Raw genomic sequence first — 9,404 nt, 5'->3', positions numbered from 1 at the left:
TAATAACAAGCGCGCGCCACACCGTCGCTTGAGGTGCTTGCTGTTCACCTCAGAACGAGCCCTTATCCATCCCACCCACAAGAAGCGCCCTGTAATCTTAACAGAAATATGGAAAGGTTTGTTTTCTTTCTGCCTTCCGAAGAGAGGCTTCTTTAAGCCTATGTGTGTTAGGAAATTGAGGAACAGCAGCGGAGGGGGGGGGGCAGGGCCTTGGCTTAACCCAGCATGAGTGGGAGTGGACACTTGACCTCAGAGAGAGCCTCCCCTTTTGGATGGAAAGGGGTTGAACTGGTGGGCAGAGGCCGCCCGGAAAGATGGGGGTACAGCGGTTTCTACAGTTAAAGAGGTGTGGTGGCTCCAGCTCGCCAGAAGCGGCACATTCTGCCTGGAAGCTTTTCCCCCATCCCAGAACTGAACTTTCTCCTGCTTGGCATGAAACTCCTGAAAGGATGGAATTGCTTGTTTTCTGAGAGACTTCTTCCAGGAAGGCTCAAGCAGCAGCTTCCAGGGAGGCCTTGCTATTAAATAAGAGAAAGGCAGCCCATTCCTAGGCCTGGTCCACAGACCCAGCAGAATGAGGCGGTAGGTAGCTTTATACCACTTCATTCTGCAGGTGGGGGAGAACATTTTCTGATGTTCTTCTGCCCTGTAACGTTATCAGGCCAGGGAGTGTAGACCACCCAAGGAAATATTGAAAAATAACACACAAGCACCCTTTAAAGTGCTGCAGTTTATTCTAGCGCTTCAGAAGCTCAGCACCTCATTCCCACATCACACCCCATTCTGCTGCCCTTGTGGGGTTGGTGGTTAGAATGTCAGGATAGTGGGACCAGCTTCATTTTCTCACTCGGCCGTACAGTTAACTGGGTGACCTTTGGAGCCATCATGGTTTCTCATTCTGATTTGCTTCTCAACCTCGGATAAAATGGGGAGGGGGGAAATGAAGAGGTTTGAGAACCATGCACATCACCCTGAGCTTCTTGTAGTCTGGGTAAGATATAAATGCGTATGTAGACTAGACCCTAGTGCCAAACAAAGTGCCTTCTATTGCCTTCCACCGGACAGCAGTGATAAATGACGTAGAGAGATAAATAGAGAGAGGACTGTCCTTTTAATTTCTGGTTTGAATTGATCTTTCCTCTCTCCCCTGGGAGAACAACCCACAGGAATCAGTGGAGAAATCTAAGATTTTAACCTATCCATGGCTGGGCACCAGATGTTCCCCAACCCCAAACAATAGATAGCAGCAAAGACAAGAGTCTCTGCTCTTCTTTCTACCTAGGGTGGGGTAGCGGGAGGAACTAGCAACTGAGCATTTGAAATCATAATCCATCTGTGTACAAGTCGTTGGAGGACTTGTCGGGGAGAGCTGGATTTGGGCTAGGTGGAAGTCCTGTGTGAGGGCAATATAAGCATTTCCAAGTACCATTATTCCAGTGGGAGAAATAAGCTTAAATATCTTTTGCTGGAATCAATAGAACTTAAGTAGGGTTATTGTACTGGTGTTCACAAGCAATACAACAAGGTAAAGCGTTGATGGATGGAAGTGTAGTGCTTTCAGGATTTCAGAGTAACAGACCATAATGGATATGTGATATAATTGCACACAGTCGTTTGAAAGAAGGAACCTATGTGGGGCTGCAGTATTGTTTGTGCAATACGGATAAATCTTTTTAAAATTAGGGCCGGACACCTGGCGATTCTAAATTAGATGCAGCAAAGAAATATATATATATATGATGGAAAGTAATAATAATAAATGCACCTTAATGTTTGAGTGATTATAACAAGCTTTCAGTTTCTCTATTAAACTAAAAACATATTTATCTTCTTAAATTAGTGCCAGATAGATTTGAAAGAATGCATGCGTTGACTATCTCTAATGCGCTTGCATTCAGAAATATAAGTGTTTAAAATTCCCCAGTCGGGTCATTTTGAAGTGGCTGCCCATTTCTCAGCCAGGAAGAATGTGAGAAATGACATCTCAATGTCCATGGCCTTGACCAATAAGTGTGGGAGGCCCATTTTGCTCAACATGTCCCTGGTGAGCACCAACCTACTAGCTTACCCTCTGAGCTGGGGTATATGACAGCAGGCTCCAGCGAACTCCTCTCATGCTCCTCCACCTATGGAATCCTGTACTGACGCCAAGCCTCTGCAGTTTACTGCATTGCAGTTTACAGATACTCCTGTGCAGGAGACCTCTGTACAGTCACTGTTCTGCAAACTTCTCTCCTAGTTCCTGTAGTGTCAGAAGTTCACAGTGACTTTACTAGGGATGAAGAAGAGTGCACCTCTATGCGAAATTTATTCTGGCGTTTATGCATTGCATTTCTCAGATCAAGTGGCTGCCTGATGCACTTAAGACTCATGGCTGCAAATGGGATCGCCCCTGGCCACTTCCAAGGATCCTAAACTAACTGTATCCATGTCTTTATACGTACAAGAATGATATGCCAGCAAACAGCCCTGCCCCTAGTCATCTGAGTTCCTCAGACAGCAGTGCAGAATAAGCTACTGTATACATCATGGAGACTACAACTTAAAGCGGTTTTGGAAGGATCAGATAGATGGTAAGGAGTTGCTATTTTTATTAAACTGCAATGACCATTTTGTGCACTTCCGATTGATGTGCGATTGCCAACATGCTGGTTCTGGCCCTGGAAGTGGGCGGAATGGGGAAGGGTGGAAGCAGAACAGGAATAGAAACAGGAAAGGGCTGATGCATGACCACTTATGCACTCAGTGGCCCGGAACGCAACCCCTGCGCAAACAGGGAATTGCCTGTATAAATAATTAATTATTTTTTAAAAAATATGAAATTAATATAAATTATTTAAAACCTGAATTCCATAGGAACAGGAACAATGAGCTAGTCGTGTAGAGAGCTTTTATGATACCCCAAAACAAACACATGTTCATCAGCTCTGACACACCAACACTGGGGGTTAGAAAGCACACAGAAGGTTCATTCTATACACCTGATGTTGGGGTGACACAGTCATGTACAACCCAGCCCTAGAACTATGCTTAAGACCGTTTGGGCCATTCAGTGAAAATGGGGTTTAGCAGCCACACCATACGGTGACTTGTAACCCCTTGTATACAGTCACAGGCAATGTGATGATTGTGAAAAGCGACCATGACCCACTGCTAAAATCATGTCAAAGGGCATCATTCCATAACAGCACTTTCGGAGGGCATCTTAAAAGGAGGCAGGACTTGCAGTGAAAAAGGGGGAGGGGCACATGCCATGTTTTTGAATGACAGATGGTACATGCCTTATACAGTGGTGCCCCGCAAGACGAAATTAATTCGTTCCGCAATTTTTGTCGTCTAACGAATTTTTCGTCTTGCGAAGCACGAAATCCCATAGGAATGCATTGAAAATCAATTAATGCGTTCCTATGGTCAAAAAAAGTCCAAACAAAGCCAAATTTGGTACAACAACAGTTTATTAACTGCTCTTTAAAGTCACACATACTGTAAAGAGCAGGTCAAAAATTGAAGGGAAAATAAATTAACTTTATAAACAAAACATGTCTTTGTTTTTAGTCAAAGAAAAAAAGTCACGAGACGTTTTCGTCTTGCGAAGCAAGTCCATAGGGGAAATTCGTCTTGCGAGGCAAATCGCGAACGGAAAAACCTTTCGTCTAGCGAGTTTTTTGTCTTGCGAGGCATTCGTCTTGCGGGGCACCACTGTATTCTCACTTTTCAGTGTGTTAGCTAATGAAGTCAAGAGCTGTGATTGGCAAGTGGTAGAGAGCAACTTCATACAATCGCGAAAGGAAGACCCCAAAATAGCTTCAGAATGACTCAGAAAGTTACTTCTCCAGCCACTGGAGAAGGAATTTCCACATTCATTTTGAAGCCAGTTTGGGATTTATCTTGTCATATGTGTCGTTCTAGAATTCTTTCTAGATTTAGATAATAGAGAAAGATTGCCTGCTTCATTTTGAAGGGACTTTCTGCTTCATTTTTAAGCGATGCTTTCCGCCCATTTTCCTGGCTATAGAGAAGTGATTGTTGCCCAGAAGAAAATAACAGAAAACCCCAGTATTTTAGTGTAGCTGTGACTGGGGAGTAGTATGTCCACTCAAAAAGGAAAAGGTAGCAGTGAAGAGAGAAGCTCATTCTTTTTCTAAGGTTTAATTTCGTGCAAAAAAATTTGCAATCTTCAACGTTTCTTTTTACACTGTAAACAAATCGCCCTGCTAATACAAATGTACACCGTTAGTATATCCAGATTGTGTATTTGCAGTATGGTGGTTGAGAATGTGTGGGTTACATCAGCCTTGAAAAGTAGTCTCATGTTGCTATGTTACTATTGGGGTGGAGTGCTTAGAGAGGACAGTGGACTGTATTCAATGTAAACACTAAGGTTAAAGTTTTGTCAGTGCAAGGATTTCATGTTGTGTGACAGAACATTCTCCCCTGCTAAATCTGTTCTCTGCGCTCATCTAGCCCCCACAAGCAGATGGGGACAGTGTGGAGTGCACATGGGGTGAGGAGGGAGGAAAATCCCCTTGTGCTAGCATTAATCCTTGCAAAATGTTAGTTGAATACCGTGCAGTGTATAGTGATTTTGCAATGTGCTTCAGTGTTGTTATCCAGTCTCTTGATGGAATGTATGACTCTCCAAATTTCATTGGGCTCCAGTTGCCACCAGCCCTGTCTAGCATGGCTGGTGATCAGGGATGATGGGATTAGCAATCAACAACCTCTGGAGGGCAAGATATTCCCTGGTCTATGGGAATAAATAACCTTGTAGCTAAATATCAGCAACTGCAACTAGAATGTTGTTAACCAGATGCAGTTCTGCTTGCTTTTGGTTGGCCGGATGAAGATAGTGGCTTAGGTTGAGTTTATTTTAATTAATGCTGAATTTGTTAATTTCAATTTTGATGTGTTGGGTCTAGTTTGGAATGCTATTTTATGTGGTGTTATTACTTATCTGTTAGTCATCTTGAATTTCCTTGGGAAACAAGGTAGGGTGAAATTATTATTTTTTAAAGAAAATAAATATAAGTTTCAGCTCTGTGATTCTGCAATTCTAAAAGGGAGTCATGGAGGTCAGAATGCAAAAGCTAACTTGTAGGACAGCTAAAAGAAAAACTACAATTTAAGTAGATTTGAGCTACGGTTTGAACATATACTTGACAAGTTTTGGGATGGACTACACATTTAAAATAATCATTTGTTTTTTAAAAAAACAACCAATGTTGAATAATATGTTTTCCCCAACAGAAATAAATTAAAGGAATCTAATCGAAGAAGTATACAACAGTGGTTAATATGTTGCTACTTGAAAAAGAGATGTTGCAACTTATAATCTTTTATGGGTTTATGTTGTTAAATGTTTAATCAGGCATGTGAATGTATTCAGGTGTTAAAACATTCTATTAGCTATGAAAATTGCACTATTATTTACTGAGCTGTTTGTGATACATTGTTGTCGGCTTTTAGCTCTCTATAGTCCCTGTTTAATTCTCCCTTTAACTTTCTTTCTTTCTTTCTTTCTTTCTTTCTTTCTTTCTTTCTGAAACCTAAACCACCTAAGTTGGGAGTTTGACCTACTTGTCACCGCTCTAGGGCCAGTGACTCCCACAAACACCCTTTAATGGGCCTGCAAATGCTGCCGCATGGGGGTGCATGAGATGCTCCCCCCCAAACTCGAAGATAGACTAAAGGATACCTAACAAGACCTAAAACCCGCCAAAGTTTTGACGAATTGCTACGGGGAAGGCAAAACCTGCCAATGCAGGGGAAATTCCTTCCCAGTTCTGAATACAGCAACCATCTTACGACCATAGCAGCGCCCACTAACCTAGAATGCGAAAGGTTAAGCTGCAAAAGAAGAAAAAAGAGCTAGGTCAAGAGTTAAATATTTTTTCAATTACGAATTAATTTTCTCTCTCTCTCTTTTTTTTAGAAAGAGGAAAAGGAAAAACAAATGCACTATACTGTTAATACCTGTTTTAAGGACAGGGCTGTAAGTAGGACGTCATCCATCACAATGTTATGGTCCTTGGATCAAACCCTTTTAGGGATGGGAAGCCCACATCCTTCCAGCTTTTGTTGGGACTCCAGCTCTCACCAGGTCCAGCATCCCATAAGTTAGCTTCTGTGTGGCAAAGCTGGGCTGCACAGATAGAGATAGATATAACTTTATTCTCATCAGCCGATGGCCATAGCAATGATAAAACATTACAATATACACAGTAAAAAGGAAATTTAGTATAAAAGCACAGTTTAGGGTCCTGAATCAACAGTCAGATAGTGGCCCTTATTCTGATTGCCCCTGCTCAGAACCTAGCAGCCTTTGCTGTTATCTGCTCCGTTTGGTCTGACAGGAGAAAGGACACTGTGGCAGTGGTTGTGCATCCTGGGATGGTCACTATGAGTGGGGTGATGATCTCGTTTCTCAGGTCTTTGTAGAGAGTACAAGAGAGGAGGACATGACCCACTGTTTCGGTGCTACCGTCTCCACAGGGGCAAAGGTGTTTCTCATGCGGGATCTTTTGGAATCGGCCCTGAAGTACTGCAGATCGCAAGACATTCAGTCTTGCGAGTGTGAAAGCACATCTGTATTTTGGGATAGCTAGTTTGTGCAGGTATGGAGCCAGATGGAAACTGATCATACCACGGGCAGAATTTCCTTATAGTGGCCCGGTTGTTCTGATGCTTGATAGCTTTTAGACGTTGGCAAATTAGACTGTATGCTTTGGTAAGGCCCATAGTGAGTAGGTGTTGTGGGGATAGGCCCCAAGAGTGGAGATTTTGGTGGACAGTTTTAAGCCAGGCACTTTTGTGGTAGTCTTGAAGTACTAGGGATAATAAACCAGGGGGGTTTGAGTTTAGGCAGAGCCAGAAGTAAAAAGTTCTTTGCCAAATCTGTACTTGTACTGAGGGGAGAGTTGCCTCTAGGCGCAATGATGCGTTTGGGGCACAGGGCAGAACAGAAAAAAATCTGCCTTAAGAACTTTGATTGAACAGTTTCCCAAGTGCCAAGGTGCTGGTTTAGTTGGAGTGGTCTTGGAGATTTTGCATGCAGAACAGTGGAAAACATGGGTTAAAGGGGCAAACCTCATTGCTAACATGTTTAACAAAGCCCCTGTGGTTTTTAAACAGCAAAGCTGTTTCACAAGGAAGGAATTCAAAGCAGGCAGGCGGGAGGGAAATGTGCATAGTGTTTAACACACAGGTACAGATTTTTAAACTTGTGAGCAGAGGTTTTGGGATTGCCTAGAACAGGGAAATGGGAGGCAGAGAAATGATTATTAATCCACCATCACTTCTCCAGTCCAAATTGCCTCCCTCTAAAGCGGTTTTTTTAAAATTTTGCACCTCCATTCACATATTAATCTCCGTATCAGAAGAAATAAGAGTAAAGGTGTGCTTTCTCCTTTTGCTTTCCTATTCCCTTTAGCTTAGGGCCGTAAATTCCCACTGTTCTTTTGTAGACAGTAGAACAACTATTTTAGTCTATTTAAAAAAAATATTTGTTCTATTTTAAATTTTTTCACTCCAAATAGGAAAAAAGAGAGGTTTAATTTTAGTTTTCTGTCATTGTAAAACAGTTCTTAGCATCTTTATTTAACTTTGGTAAAGAACCCTTTATAATCAATATATTTATTTTTTTCAGATTACAGTAATATTTATATGAAAAGAGCATGATAAATACTATAATTCAATTTTATTCGGAGTATAAGACTCCATAATGTTCTATTGTATGCAATTTGATTCTTCAAGGAATAGCCTCTACAGTTTAGCTTATAGTTTACTATATATGCAAGAAGGGTAGAGAGAAACAACTCTGGATGTATGGTACACATACACACACACCGGCAAATTACATGTCATGCTGTGATTTGTTGAAGTGGTGTACTTGTATAAATGTATCCTTAGATGGTACATGGAAAAGGCTTAGGGATTCATTGGCCAATACTAATTAATCCAGAGTAAAGTGCCTGTGATTTTGGATTGGATTATGGCCCTTTCTCTCAATCAGACTCCAGACTTTACCGAATCCTCAGTTTAATAAAATAAAATTGTAAGAAAAAAGGACTGTTTAAACTCAGGTATGAACTCTGCCTTACCCCAGTTAGACCTGTATTTATTCATTTCAAACTCGGCCAATAAATGACTATCTTTGCGTATGAGGATCAGGTCAGATCAAAGGCATTGTGTACCATATCCTGCCTTGTCCTTTATACAGCTCTCCTCAGGATAGATTATTCTGTTCATTTCATAAATTTCCAGAAGGTCAACCAAATAATTTCAAAATTTGATGGTTGCTGGCTGATGTGAACTGGCAGCAAGAAATTTCCAGGCTACTTTTTTAAAATCCAAAACATTCAAATGATTTCGGGAAAGTCATTGCTTGTTTGACTAACTTTTACGTTTTGATCATTTGCAATTCTGAACTTCTATATGTTTCAAATTACTCTTGGATTGGAGATTTTCTCTTTTTGGCGATTTAGATTATAATGGACATTGGTTGCAAATGATAAAAATCCAGCTGACTACTAGGCAGTAAGCAAATATTTTAAACGACCTAAGATAGATCACAAGTTATTTTTGAGACTACAGAATTCACTTTGACAAGAGAAATAATTTTGGTGCCTTTTTAATTCAATTGTAAACATTAACATTTCTCCCGATGACCACTCAATGTGATGTCAGATAGAAATAAGTGTACATATGGCATATAATCAAGAATCGGGGGCAAGGGGTAAAACTGGAGAACAGGGAGCATGAATGGTGTGGTATGTGCAGCATGTACACACACAAAAAGGGGAGAGTGTTAGATCATGACAAAGAAGAGAAAATTGGTCCTACACCCTATAGTTAATGTGACAACACGTAGTTAATGTGTACTTAATGACTCAGAGTCTTTTGGCTCATTTTTCTCACCATTTGAAGATGTCACTTGTTTTATACATAGCCGTGTAGCCTAAGATTAACTTCATTCCGAAATGGATGCAGACTACAAATCATAGGTCTTTAGAGGAGAAAAGAGTGAGATGGGAGACATATAGATTAAATATATGTACATTGCACATGTACATTGCACACTATATAATTAGGCTCTCAAGAGACGGGATGTTTGATGGGAATGTTTGGGAGCTAAGATCTTTAGGGCTGTATTTGCCTGGGTCTGAGCACTTGACATTCCTTCCTACTGAGCTGAAGCTATTCAGCTCCTACCTGGCTCAAACAGAGGCTTCGTGGGCCACTTGTTTGAATCCACCAGTGGTGATTATATTGCTCAGGATTTGTCTGCAATTTGTTTAATAGTTGAAGCTCTGTTTTCAGTACCTGCAAGTGACCCAGTTTCACTAAATCCAACTTCTCAAGCCCCTCATGTAAAATCGTATGCAAAAAGTAAGAATGGAATGGAC

At 41.2% G+C, this 9,404-nt stretch overlaps 1 long non-coding RNA gene across 6 annotated transcripts in view; it reads left to right on the top strand.

Moving 5' to 3' along the window:
* The first annotated feature begins 9 nt into the window (after positions 1-9).
* The window catches only part of LOC310706058, a 346,770-nt gene continuing 337,375 nt past the window's right edge, over positions 10-9,404 (top strand). For 5 of the 6 annotated variants that reach the window (XR_014525607.1, XR_014525609.1, XR_014525610.1 and 2 more), the window contains exons 1-2: positions 96-582; positions 2,340-2,573. This is a non-coding gene — a long non-coding RNA (uncharacterized lncRNA). Of the gene's footprint in view, positions 583-2,339; positions 2,574-9,404 lie in introns of all 6 variants that reach the window. The other variant, XR_014525608.1, reaches the window with a different exon arrangement.

Source organism: Podarcis liolepis, assembly GCF_965112155.1.
Source record: "Podarcis liolepis genome assembly, chromosome: 4".
NCBI classification, from domain to species: domain Eukaryota; kingdom Metazoa; phylum Chordata; class Lepidosauria; order Squamata; family Lacertidae; genus Podarcis; species Podarcis liolepis.
The sequence above is the reverse complement of the archived record's forward strand: the minus strand, read 5'-3'. Positions and strand labels throughout refer to the sequence as shown.